Here is a 14,966-nt window from a genome sequence, read left to right on the forward strand (position 1 = left end):
AACTTTCCCCAAAGGTTTCTTTGTAGAATGATCAGCAAGATTAACATCCAAATAACAATTTTTCAATGGTGGCAAGTCAAGCATATTATAGATTTTCTTAGGCATAACGGAAATACTTGCACCAAGATCACATAAAGCATTACAATCAAAGTCATTGACCTTCATCTTAATGATGGGCTCCCAACCATCCTCTAGCTTCCTAGGAATAGAAGCTTCGCGTTCTAGTTTCTCTTCTCTAGCTTTTATGAGAGCATTTGTAATATGTTTCGTGAAAGCCAAATTTATAGCACTAGCATTAGGACTTTTAGCAAGTTTTTGTAAGAACTTTATAACTTCAGAGATGTGGCAATCATCAAAATCTAAACCATTATAATCTAAAGCAATGGGATCATCATCCTCAATGTTGGAAAAAATTTCAGCAGTTTTATCACAAACAGTTTCAGCAGTTTTAGCAGTTTCAGGCAGTTTCTCGCGCTTTGCATTTGAAGTGGAAACATTGCCAACACCAATTATTTTACCATTAATAGTAGGAGGTGCAGAAACATGTGTAGCATTAGCATTACTAGTGGTGGTAATAGTCCAAACTTTAGCTATATTATCTTCTTTTTCATTTTCTTCTCTTTCCCACTTAGCACGCAATTCGGCCATCAATCTTATATTCTCATTAATTCTAACTTGGATGGCATTTGCTGTAGTAACAATCTTATTATTATTATTTTCATGAGGCATAACTTTCGATTTCAAAAGATCAACATCAGCAGCAAGACTATCGACTTTAGAAGCAAGTATATCAATTTTCCCAAGCTTTTCTTCAACAGATTTGTTAAAAGCAGTTTGTGTACTAATAAATTCTTTAAGCATGGCTTCAAGTCCAGGGGGTGTGTTCCTATTATTGTTATAAGAATTCCCATAAGAATTACCATAGCCGTTGCCATTATTATAAGGATATGGCCTATAGTTGTTATTAGAATTGTTCCGATAAGCATTGTTGTTGAAATTATTATTTTTAATGAAGTTTACATCAACATGTTCTTCTTGAGCAACCAATGAAGCTAACGGAACATTATTAGGATCAACATTAGTCCTATCATTCACAAGCATAGACATCATAGCATTAATCTTATCACTCAAGGAAGAGGTTTCTTCGACAGAATTTACCTTCTTACCTTGTGGAGCTCTTTCCGTGTGCCATTCAGAGTAATTAATCATCATATTATCAAGAAGCTTTGTTGCTTCGCCAAGAGTGATGGACATAAAGGTACCTCCAGCAGCTGAATCCAATAGGTTTCGCGAAGAAAAATTCAGTCCTGCATAAAAGGTTTGGATGATCATCCAAGTAGTCAGTCCATGGGTTGGGCAATTTTTAACCAAAGATTTCATTCTTTCCCATGCTTGTGCAACATGCTCAGTATCCAATTGTTTAAAATTCATTATGCTACTCCTCAAAGATATAATTTTAGCAGGGGGATAATATCTACCAATAAAAGCATCCTTGCATTTAGTCCATGAATCAATACTATTCTTAGGCAGAGATAGCAACCAATCTTTAGCTCTTCCTCTTAATGAGAAAGGGAACAATTTTAATTTTATAATGTCACCATCTACATCTTTATACTTTTGCATTTCACATAGTTCAACAAAATTATTGAGATGGGCAGCAGCATCATCAGAGCTAACACCAGAAAATTGCTCTCGCATAACAAGATTTAGTAAAGCAGGTTTAATTTCAAAGAATTCTGCAGTAGTAGCAGGTGGAGCAATAGGTGTGCATAAGAAATCATTATTATTTGTGGTTGTGAAGTCACACAACTTAGTATTTTCAGGAGTACCCATTTTAGCAACAGTAAATAAAGCAAACTAGATAAAGTAAATGCAAGTAACTAATTTTTTTTTGTGTTTTTGATATAGAGTGCAAGACAGTAAATAAAGTAAAACTAGCAACTAATTTTTTGTGTTTTGATTTAGTGCAGCAAACAAAGTAGTAAATAAAATAAAGCAAGACAAAAACAAAGTAAAGAGATTGGGATGTGGAGACTCCCCTTGCAGCGTGTCTTGATCTCCCCGGCAACGGTGCCAGAAAACAGTCTTGATGCGTGCGCGACCGTTGGGAACCCCAAGAGGAAGGTGTGATGCGTACAGCGGCAAGTTTTCCCTCAGTATGAAACCAAGGTTTAATCGAACCAGTAGGAGCCAAGAAGCACGTTGAAGGTTGATGGCGGCGAGATGTAGTGCGGCGCAACACCAGGGATTCCGGCGCCAACATGGAACCTGCACAACACAAACCAAGTACTTTGCCCCAACGAAACAGTGAGGTTGTCAATCTCACCGGCTTGCTGTAACAAAGGATTAGATGTATAGTGTGGATGATGATTGTTTGCAGAGAACAGTAGAACAAGTATTGCAGTAGATTGTATTTCAGATGTAAAGAATAGGACCGGGGTCCACAGTTCACTAGTGGTGTCTCTCCCATAAGATAAATAGCATGTTGGGTGAACAAATTACAGTTGGGCAATTGACAAATAGAGAGGGCATGACCATGCACATACATATTATGATGAGTATAGTGAGATTTAATTGGGCATTACGACAAAGTACATAGACCGCTATCCAAAGCATGCATCTATGCCTAAAAAGTCCACCTTCGTGTTATCATCCGAACCCCTTCCGCATTAAGTTGCTAACAACAGACAATTGCATTAAGTATTGCGCGTAATGTAATCAATAACTACATCCTCGGACATAGCATCAATGTTTTATCCCTAGTGGCAACAGCACATCCATAACCTTAGAGGTTTCTGTCACTCCCCCAGATTCACGGAGACATGAACCCACTATCGAGCATAAATACCCCCTCTTGGAGTTAAGAGTAAAAACTTGGCCAGAGCCTCTACTAATAACGGAGAGCATGCAAGATCATAAACAACACATAGATATAAGTTGATAATCAACATAACATAGTATTCTCTATTCATCGGATCCCAACAAACACAACATATAGCATTACAGATAGATGATCTTGATCATGTTAGGCAGCTCACAAGATCCGACAATGAAGCACAATGAGGAGAAGACAACCATCTAGCTACTGCTATGGACCCATAGTCCAGGGGTGAACTACTCACTCATCACTCCGGAGGCGACCATGGCGGCGTAGAGTCCTCCGGGAGATGAATCCCCTCTCCGGCAGGTGCCGGAGGCGATCTCCGAATCCCGAGATGGGATTGGCGGCGGCGGCGTCTCCGGAAGGTTTTCCGTATCGTGGCTCTCGTGCGGGGTTTCGCAACGAAGGCTATTTGTAGGCGGAAGGGCAGGTCAGGGGGCGTCACGAGGGGCCCAGGAGACAGGTCGGCGCGGCCAAGGGTGGGGCCGCGCCGCCCTACCTCCTGGCCACCTCGTGGCCCCACTTCGTTGACTCTCCGGTCTTCTGGAAGCTTCATGTGAAAATAGGCCCCTGGGCGTTGATTTCGTCCAATTCTGAGAATATTTCCTTACTAGGATTTCTGAAACCAAAAACAGCAGAAACAAAGAATCGGCTCTTCGGCATCTCGTTAATAGGTTAGTTCCAGAAAATGCACAAATATGACATAAAGTGTGCATAAAACATGTAGATATCATCAATAATGTGGCATGGAACATAAGAAATTATCGATACGTCGGAGACGTATCAACCAACACCTATTATGATTAAATAAAAGTATTCAGACCTGTAATAGGAGTAATATCAAGGGATGAAGATAATTAAGATATCCTAATAGAAGATGTAGACCAAGACAAGTAATGAGTAAGTAAAATTATCTAGACATGTGAAACAATTGGTAGTAAGTGATAACTATGAGTCATATGAGGTAGTATAGACCATGATGAGTCAATCATGAGAAATAAGGAAGAGTGATACGAATAATATATGTCTACTTACAGGGTAGAGTTGCTAATCATATATGATTCACCTGAGAATCGTTATGTGATGGAATGGAATATCTTAAATACTTAGCAGGAGTTTGATAAGAAGTTAGACGTGAAACAATAGAGTAAGATTTGTGTTCCAAAACCATGGGAACTGTGTCAAGTACATCAGAACTCTAGTTATATGGTAAGAACATATGGAAGTATATGAGCTATATTTCCATAAGTTATGTGTTTAGAGTAGCAATGTTAAAACCTAGACATATCATGTGAAGTAGTCCTCAACAAAATGGAAGCTAAGCTAATAATTCCAAAGAACTTTAGGTCAACCACAACTATTCTAGACCACTTTGTTTCAAGTTTATCTCATTGCAATTGTGCAATTAAGGTAAATGTTGAGACAAATAGTAGAAATCCACATATTCGTGCTAAGTATCACGATATAAACCTATCTTATGTGGTGTTATATACTACACATCAGAGCCTGATGTTTAGAGATGTCTTACTCAACTAGTATATTCAGGCTTACGATGATGTGTATTATAAGCACAAAGCTGAATCTTCTTGGATTTTATTGGATTTTCATTGTTTGACTAGATCCATACATGAAGTTTGATGTTGATATGCAAATGCATGTTGCAATATCAAGTCCTTACTTGATGCTATAGATCTAGAGGGTAATAGTATTCGTGTGAGGAAGCAACGAATTTTGGAAGATTCCGAAGACAAGATGAAGGTTCATCAGAAAAAGGAAGTAAAAGTTGTGGGAAGTAACCACAATACTCTGAAGGAAGTACAATCAGAAACTCATGCTTAGCCTCAACAGAGGAGTACTTTAGTACATGAGAAGCATGAAGGTAAGAAATATGATGACTATGGAGAAGTAGAAGTAGAACCATAATCATTATGGAAGAGGGAATGCATGGGAAATCACTTCGGATACTATATTTATAGTGTCAGTTAGTGGTTCTCTTGCAAAATAAACCTTGACAGAAGGAAGATGACCTGTGAAACCATAACGGATATAAGAAGACCATAGTTGATATCAGAAGACCACAATTGGTATAGTATCTATACTACGAGATAAAGTAGAAGATGTCCTGACCAATTGATCAAAACCAACTAATAGAATCCATTTTTAGATAACAAATAGCCACAATTGGTATCAAGTAGTCCACCATTGGATTATTCGTACCAAGAAATTGTGAACAAATAAAACTTTGTTAGCCAAATAACAACGACCTATAATCATTTAGTCAAAGGATTCACATTGGATGTCCACCATTGAGTGGATACACCACATATATTCTTCGCAAAACATAAGAAAAGTATAGCCATAAGCTAGACCTAGACCAATATTTTAATCATAAGTTCAATTGTTGGAAGAAAAGGAGTTGAAGACCATAAGAAAACTCTAAGGGGTAGAGTAAACATTGAGTTGGAATTACAAAAACTCAATATTTTGAGCAAGATAGATGATGAAGGTCTGAACTGAGAGGAAGTTTGATCTTATTTTCACAAGATTATCGAACACTACTTTCAGAAGGATGTCAGACCAGAAGTCGAGGTAAGCTCAAGTCAGCTAATGATAATGAAGTTGGACGAAGAAAATACCATAGATCAAATACAGCTCAAGAAGGCCAAAGACTGAAGTAGATTGAGAATACCAAAACTACAGTCTACTTGAAAGATTCCTTTTATGGAACCTAAATAACCCAAAATAGTTATAGGTATCAACTACAAACCATGATTGGATGGACTAAATGAGTCTAATCCATTCTTAGGGAAATAAACCATCACGACCATTTCCATGGTAAGTACCTTACCAAGTACCATTATTGCACTTTTGGTAGTAAAGAAAAACAAAGACCTATTTATTAATTAGGAGTTTATTATCAAATTAGTCCTCAGTTAAGACTAGCAGCACCAGAAAAAGTCCCATCATAGAATGTTCAAGGAGAAAGGAAACAAGATTTTAGAGTTGAAAGAAATCAAATAATTAAAGTTAGAAGCCATGGCTCAGAGACAAGTATTATTAAATTCCCGAGAAAAATCATAGAACTGGAGTAAGAAACTAATGTTCAGAGACAAACCCTAATGGATTCCAGGAAGAATCTGGACAAGGGATATATTCAATTATATCCAGTGATATCACCACAGAGTTCGAGAAAAGTCGTAGTCTGCATAAGTCAGAACCACACTCCGAAACGTGAGAGAGTTCAAACTTCGAGGACGAAGTTTAGATTAAGGGGTAGAGACTGTAATATCCCAGGTATTGGGGTTACAAAAATAGAGGAAACAGATGTGTGCATTGCATTCATGCATAGAAAATCTGGGGAATTTTCGCGCTTTAAAGTAAAACAAAGTGATAAAGAATCGAAGTTTCACTTGACCTTGGTGGAATTGAAGTAGCTCATCAAGTCAAGCGCTATAAACCTCAATGTGACTTTGGTTAAAACATTGTTTTGGGTAGAGATGATTTGATCTAAGGGGTTAGATCAAATGGAACTAATAATCAACACAACAACACTTTACTCAATGATCAATTGCTTGATCTTATAAAAGATTATAATATGTTAATCATTGCCATAACCTAAGAACATTTATTCAATTACAAACCAAGTAACAATAAAATGGAGAAACCATTCTTGACTATCTTCTCCATGTCTTAAAACTATCCATGATCCTACCATGAAACCTCATGGTATTCATTCCACTTCAACATTGGAGTTATAACAAGGAGATCCACTCGAGAAGTATATAATCTTCTACATTCCAAACTATTATACATCAAACCTAGAGAAGTGAGAGTTCTATATTACTTATTAGAGGATCAATGATAAACCTTGAACTGAACCTTGGATATACATCCATATATTCAAACCATCACCTTTAAAGAGAAACCCTAGAATATTATTCCAGACCATCCCTAGAGAGAAAACCCAATTATGTTAAACATAGATATTGATGATCACATCATTCTCTATGGAGCCCAAACTTAAGTTAGTATTAAAGTCCTTCCCAAATGAGAGAGACCATTCATACTAAACCTAGTTCTACCTATTCATGAATAAAGGACAACCTTTGAACTAAAGTATTAGGTTGTAAACCATTTCCCTTGGAGTGGTGAGATAACCTAATATCACATGGAATAATACCATATCCCTGAGTTGATAAAATAAGGATAAGACTAATCCAACTAAGCTAGACAGTTGAATCCCTAGCCTAGATACCTAAGGAAATAATAAGAGTACACCATAAACCTAGAATAACTATCCCTATATGAGAGAGCTCAAGCTTTGGTGTTATACTCCAGATAGTTGAGGCAACACTTGAAATTGAAGGGAGAGAACTATCCATATAACCAGATGAAATCATCATTCCTTGAGTAGGACCCTAAGTAATTATCTCAGGGAATCTCCTGGGATATAAACTTAAGAGGCAACCATAGTAGTCCCATTCAAGAAGATAAATTAGAAGTGCTATACTTAGTTGATCAAGACAATACTTAATCTTGGGAGTGAGAAAACTAATTCTTGAGAGATAACTTAGGAAGCCAAACCTTGATCATTATAAATTGAGTGATGATCATAAACCCTAAGAACTTGAGGTAGAGATATTAAGAACAAGTTGATCATGCCTAATCCATGATCATGCTCTTGAGGTATGTGAGAATAAGTTAAACCCTAATAGGATAAGTAGATATCATTCACCACATGAAATCATAGGGAGGTAACTAGTAAGCAACCCTAGGCTTATATCCCCACCTTAACTTGTGAATCACTTGGTGATCATAAGTAGAATCCTACCATATCTATAGTTCATAAATTAAAGAACCTAAGAAAACCTTAGAGTAAAACTCCATACTTAATATGGTGAGAAACCATCCATCACTATGACCAAAGTTAACTATAAAAAGAACTATAACAACTTTAGTTACTTTAATGATAAATTGAGGATAGCAATAGAAGTGAATTGAGATAAGACAAAACTAATTCTCAAGTCCTTAGTAATTAAAAGAGAACATAAACAATTAAGCAAGTAACCATATTATTTTGGTTAGGGGAGATTAAACCCTAGCAAATGCAATATGATGATATCCCAACTCTACAAATTAGGAGTATATCTCAACCCTAGTTTATGTATCACTATGGTGATCATAATATGAACCTAGGCCATAATTGAAATTCAAACCAATTGCCATTAGGTGAATATCATTAGAACCCTAGTATGGCATAGTAATAAAATCTTATACTTCAATTATTAAACCTGAGGAAAACCCTGTGATACATCTTATAATTAAAACCATATGTGTGGTTATCAACCACTTAATCTTGTAACCAAGAGCAACCTTGGGGGAGACAATACGTACCTTAGGTACTTTCAAGATAATAATAGTGTTAACTTTATAAGGGGGTTGAAATAGAAATCATAAAACCCTAATAGAAATTTCCCACATAAAATAACATGCAAGTGATTAATTACTGAAATAGGAAATAAGATATAACAACAACTTCAGAAATACCTTGAGAAGAAAGTATCAACTCTTACATTTCTAAATTAAATGGAATTCATAATGAAAAGGAAATCAAAGTGAAAGTATAATTCATGTCTAATTGCTATTTTGAATAAGTCAACAATATGCAATATAATCTAATACAAAATAATTGTTTCAAACGAAATAGTGGTGTAATAATCATTGCACCAGATCTTAATAAAATTAACAAATGAAAGATCTGCAAAAATAAACAGAATTCAAATATGAATTTAAATGGATAAATATAAAACAAGGAAATAAAAACAGAAAAGAAAAATAGGAGAAAACAAAAGAGAGAAGCCTCACCTGGACCTTATCTGCCGCAGTAGCCCAGCTAGGGAGGCCCAGAAGCAGCCCAGGCCCAGTCCAGCAGCCGAAGCCAGCACAGCCCACGTACCTCTTCGCCCGGATAAGAACGGAGAGAACGTCGTCGTCTTCGTCTCCTCTCTTGCGCGCACGGGAGCTCGACACGGCGACGATTGAGCCACGTCCCGGCCGACATTGTGGACAGCGCGACCGTCGACGATCGCCCTTGACCCTATAAATACACGGCCGAAGTCTCCATCGCTCACGTTCTTCTTTTTCCCCTAATTTCTCAAACCCTAGCTCGCCGGCCGATTTCTCTCGCCACCGTTTGGGGTCACCGTAAGCACCGCCGTGACGCCCTAGAGCCTCGCCTCGCCTCCAGGTATCTTCTCGTTGACGCGCGCTTGCCGGAAAGCACTGAGCCCGACGAATCGAGTCATCATCTCCTCGCCGGCCCCCACCAGTCAATCAACGTTCGCCGTCGATTGGGACCATCTCCGACCTCGCCGTCACGCGCATCGTACTCAGGGTGAGCCACTGGTGCTCAAGCACCCCCTAGCTTCTCCGATTTCGCCCTCAATCGCGCATGCATCGGTAGCCTGCGAGCGCTGCCGCTCGGCCTCGCCGTCAAGCCAGCTCCGGCGACCATCTAGGGGCAGCGCTGGTACCGTTAGGTTCACCGCAACGAGCTGGGTCAGGCTGTGCTAGTAGTCCTTCCGCGGAGACGCCGAATCGCCGGTGACCATCGGTCTCTGCCGCCGGACACCGTGAGCCTTGCCACGTCGGCAATGCGTGGCATGTGACATGGACACGACCCCACCAGTCATAGACTGTGGGCGTGTTCTGGGTGTGTTTAGTATTTTAGTTTAATTCGAATTCTATAAAAACATCTGAAACTTTGCATAAAGTTATAAAATTCATTATAATTCAGAAAAATACAAATGAGATATCAAAATGATCCTAAAAATAAAATCTATCCAATAAAAATATAATATGAAAATTTTCTTTTAAATAAAAATTTAATTGTTTAATACCTATTAATTTAAGTCTTTTCTTTTAATTCTAAATGCAATTAAAATTCAGAAATTAAGAAAAATTTCTAAAATAAATAAAAAACCAGTAAATAAATAAAGAAAACTTATATATTCATTTTCTTTATTTGTTATTATATTAAATCCTTATTAAGAGGATTTAAACCCTAATTGTCCTAATTATTAATTGTTCTAAAATAGAAAAAAATGCCAAATCCAATATTATTTTTGTTTCAAAATTATTAATTACTTTAATTTTGCAAACAAGTTATTAATTCAAGAATTTTAGGGTAATTAGTAAACCCTAGTTCCATAAAGAAGAAAACTAGGAACTCATCATTTCATGTGTAAACCCAAAACCCTAATTCACTAGAAACCCTAGCTCCACTATTTTATGTGTGAAACCTAAATGGTTTCCAAACCTAAACCCCAAGTAACATGTGATCATGTCACTTCATTAGTTATCACAGATTCATATCTAGCAACTAAATACTAGTTCAAATCCACATAAAATATGGGAACCCTATCACTACTAATTAGCATTCCATGTGTTCATCTTCATCAGACCTAAATAATCAAGTAGGGCCAACCAAGTGTAAACCCTAGATTCCATTACCAAAAATCATCATCCTTAATTAACCATGCTTAACATCACATCCTTGTGATGAACCATAATAGCAACTATACCTGCTATTTTGTATTACATACCATATTCCACTAAACCCTACTAGTGTTGGATACTTATCCACCATCCTATTTAGGAGCCAATTATTCCTTACTTAATAGAACCAACAGTAAAACCTAGACCACCTCAACCCAAATTGATATACTTCTTATTACCTAAGAAGTATGTTCTTCGAAAGTTATTCTTTTGAAGAAAATAAGGAATCATCATCAACCCTGCTTATAAGGACCTATAAACCCTAGCCAGCTATCACTAGCAAGATAAACCAATCTTGATAGCACCCATGTGTAATTAATTGCTTAAGATGCCTAGGCATAACTCCACCTGGTATTGATGAATCCAACCTTGTTAGGATCCATCTAATATCTACTCCAGAGCCAATTGGAACCATAGTTAACCATAGAACCCACCAACCTAATTATCATACTTTTTCTTTATTAAGAACATGTTCTTCAAAAGTTATTCTTTTGAAGTATATGATAATTAATCATTAACTATGCCATATAGTGTTAAAACTAACCACTGTTCTTTACTTGTTAACATTATGCCAATTATCATTCTTTGTGTGCTTAACTGATTACTATGCCTTATTATCTACCTGTTTATAATACCAAGTAATCACACCTGAATAAGAACCTTGTATGTGAATCACTCTAAAAGTGCAACACACCCTAAACCAATCATTACCACTCACTAATCCTAAATCATCGGGGTTAGGACACGCTTAGAACGATTGCATCTCATACTTATGCATTATTGCATCCTTGCCAATCTTTTAAACATCGTCCTTACCGGACGATGATGCTATTTCAGAATTTGGAGTTATTGCGTATCGAAGACCTTGCCTGCATAATCTTGCAGTCAAGAAAGGCAAGTTCATCACTTGCTCATGTCATTTGAGTATTTCTATCAAATTACTTGCAAAGTACTATGGTTATTACTATTGCATAAAAACCAAAACCACTAATTTCATAACTATGAATATGACTATGTGGTGGGCAATGGAACCATGGATTGTGTTGATATGGTGGAGGTTCCATTGCAAGGGTTTATATCCATCTAGGATTAAACAACAAATGTCGTCCAGTGATTCTTGTGCCGCAATACCCATGTTAACCATAAGATCCGGAGTGGGATGGAGTAGTCAAAAGTGTTTCCACCTCTCGTTCATCAACGGATGCTCATTACCGGGTGCACATGATCTTGCGAGACTTGATGCAGGGGTGGGAACCCGTAGAAGTCCCAACGGTAATGGGGTCTATGATGGGTTGCAACTGCCGGCGTAGGAATGTATGGTAGAGCCCTGCATTGACGTCGTGGTCGGAGTCCACCCTGAAATCTATGGGAATAATGGGGCCGGCGTGGACCCAGGGTCGGAGTTTGCAACAAAGGGTGGGTGTTCGAGGTAGCGGAGGAACATGATTGGCTAGACCTTATACCGGGCCTCACACCATAGGAAGTGTGGACGGGGAAATTGCCCGGTTGGCACCAAGGTTAAGATCTCTTATGGGTAAAGCAACACACCTCTGCAGAGTGTAATGAACCGTGACCTGTCACTCCCTGTTCCGAGATATGGAACTGCGAACGCGGCCGGAAAGGAGCTCCATGAAGTTCTAGTAAACCGGTGAAGGCTGACGGACATAGTTCTTCTGAATAAAAGCAACCTTTTGAAGAAATGGTTATAAAAACTTGCATTGGTATTAGACTTTCTGGTCTAATGCTGTAGCTAGTGCATCAAACACCTCTTTCCTATAATGAACTTGTTGAGTACGCTCGTACTCATCCCACTCTTAAATCCCCTGCTTAGATATGGAGGCATCGAAGGAGGATCTACAGTACAACTCGAAGGCCGAGGAGTCAACAACTACTTCAAGAGAGAGGAACCTGTCAGAAGAGTCAGATACCACATCCAACAAGGAGAAAACCTAGTTTAGCCATAGAAGGGAACTAGATTCCTAAACCTAGCTCCTATTTAGCTAGAATCTATTCTTAGCCTCTATAGCTAGTTAAATACTCTACAGATAGAGTTCGTGATAGAATTAGACTACGAGTCGTTCTTCTGGAGTTATTTGCAGTTTTACCTCATTGTAAAGTAGGAGGCTGTGATGATCTTATGTAACAGAGTCAATGTTGTAATTCTATAGACATGCCTTGGACCCGCATATGTTTCTGTTGTACCACTCTGAGCGATATAATACTAGTGGAACGATGTTTCATTGGTGTTATATCAGACTTGCATACTACACCATGCAGTGGTATGCCGGGTCACCACACATCCCTACTACACTACTACCTCCATCATTGCAAGATGAAGACGATGCTGCTGTGAAGCTCAAGTCCAATGAAGTCAGGATTGGACCAATGACACGAGCTCGTGCGAAGCTACTCAAACAACAGGTGAACTTGTTCCTAAGTGATATTTTGATCGATGAGAACTTTATACTGCCTAAGTCCTATTACTTATGTATGATCAGGTATGAGGAGGGAGCAAGCATCGCACGAGGAGGAGAGGAGCAGCTGGACATGGAGCTGGACATGAAGATATCCCATGGATGCTCGAGGGAGGAGAGGGAGGCATGCATGAAGGAGGAAGAAGTCCAGGCCGGTGTCAGGTCCGTCAGATCGGCCGCCACGCCGGCGTGCCCGGTCCCAGGTCCGGCCCGACCGGGCGCCACACCGGATCCGCCCGGCGCCGACCGGATTCTACGCTTGTGCCAACCGAGCACTATCCAGTAAGCCTGGACGCTTAGCCCGGTCACCACCCGGTACCAGACCCGGTTGAAACCGGATGGCCCGGTCCCAGGCCCGGTCGACCGGCCGTATGATCGGCCAACTTCGAGTCTGTCTCGACCAGATCCGATCTGGGTCGGTTTTCTATGTATCTTTTCGACCTGAGGTCGTCCTGAACCACTATATAAGTGCCCAGGACGCCCCCAAATTAGGGTTAGACCACGTTTAAGATAAACCCTAGTTCATAGTTGATTGCTTTGTAACTCTATTGAATCTCTACACCATATTGCCTTGATTTGGTGTAAACCCCTGAAAGTTTTGTGTGATCTGTTGTTCCATTGGGAATTAGACGGTTGCAACTTACCGCTTCGTGGTCGGCGGCTACGTGCGTAAGTGTGTGGAGTTGCGAATATCTTGCAGGGTTGAGAGCTGTTGCATTGGCGACATGGACCAATCGAGAGACTTCGTTGCGTCATACAAGTTATCATCCACTTCATCATCGTGTATCTCCGCTGTGTTCATCCCGCGATCATCATCACTATCGTTTCTTACTGAGAAGATCGGGCCACCCCTTATCACTTCATAATAAGTTTTATACCATGCTATAACTGTATCAATCGGAAACATTGGTACACATGTGGTATGTAAACAAACCGAGGGCCATAGTGAGCATATATGCGAACTATCTCATTGTGGTCATCCGATGATCGAGGTTTCCCGGTCATGGACATTTATGTCAACTGACAATGGGATCATATCATTGGGTGAATGATATCATGGACATACCTATATATAAATATTGTAACGCGATCAAGTCAAAAAGTTCACCGTTGGGATAATTATGAAAGCGTAGTGACCTAATACTTAGACCGTGAGATCATATTTAATCGCTATCACCGAAGGCTGCTTTGAGTGCATGCATCAACCGTCACACCGTAACTGGGATATAAATCATACATGTGTTCACAAGTGTTCCGAAGTGGTAGGCTGAGGCATATGTGTCAAGAGCGGGATTTGTTCATCCGCGTGACCACTCGGTGAGATTATATACATAAAGCTACAACGTATACCTAGATCATGAGGATGGAATATCACGTGAACGAGTTGAATGGCCTTGTCGGTAACGAGGTCAAACTAGGTATGATGATACCAACGATCATATCTCGAACAAGTGTCGCTATCGAAGTAACAAAGGAAATATGACTCAACGTAATAGTTCATAAAACGATATTCTTAGAAAGATGTCACAGGGGTCATTATGGGCGTCCCAGTTCCGCTATTGATCATTGATCGGAGAAACATCTCGGTCATGTTTGAGTATTCCCGAACACTAGGGCAACACGTTTAAGGGTTGGCGATGCTTAGAGATCGTTTTGGAATTTAGAAAAACCGGAGAGAGAGAGAACCTGAAAGGGCTCCGGGAGAATCCGAAGGGTGTTCGGAGTGGTTCGAGAGGTGTCTCGGATAATAAGATATTCAATATATGTATTATATATTAATTAAATAAATTCATCTTAAATAATTAATTAATTAAAGGTGCAAACCCCCACGCCACCCGCTGCAAGATCCGCCTCACCAACCCCTTCCCAAAGGGCAAGGCCAGCAATGAGAATGGTGGCGGCAGAGCAGGGGCGATCCCCACCAGATCCGGCCCAACCACACATCGACGAGGACCGGGGAGGCGGCACGGAAGAACACATATCTAGATCTTGGGTTTCCACCACCACCCAGCCTGGCCATGTACCTCCACCGCCGGTCGGCGCCGCCGGGAGAG

Source organism: Lolium perenne, chromosome 6, assembly GCF_019359855.2.
Source record: "Lolium perenne isolate Kyuss_39 chromosome 6, Kyuss_2.0, whole genome shotgun sequence".
Taxonomy (NCBI): domain Eukaryota; kingdom Viridiplantae; phylum Streptophyta; class Magnoliopsida; order Poales; family Poaceae; genus Lolium; species Lolium perenne.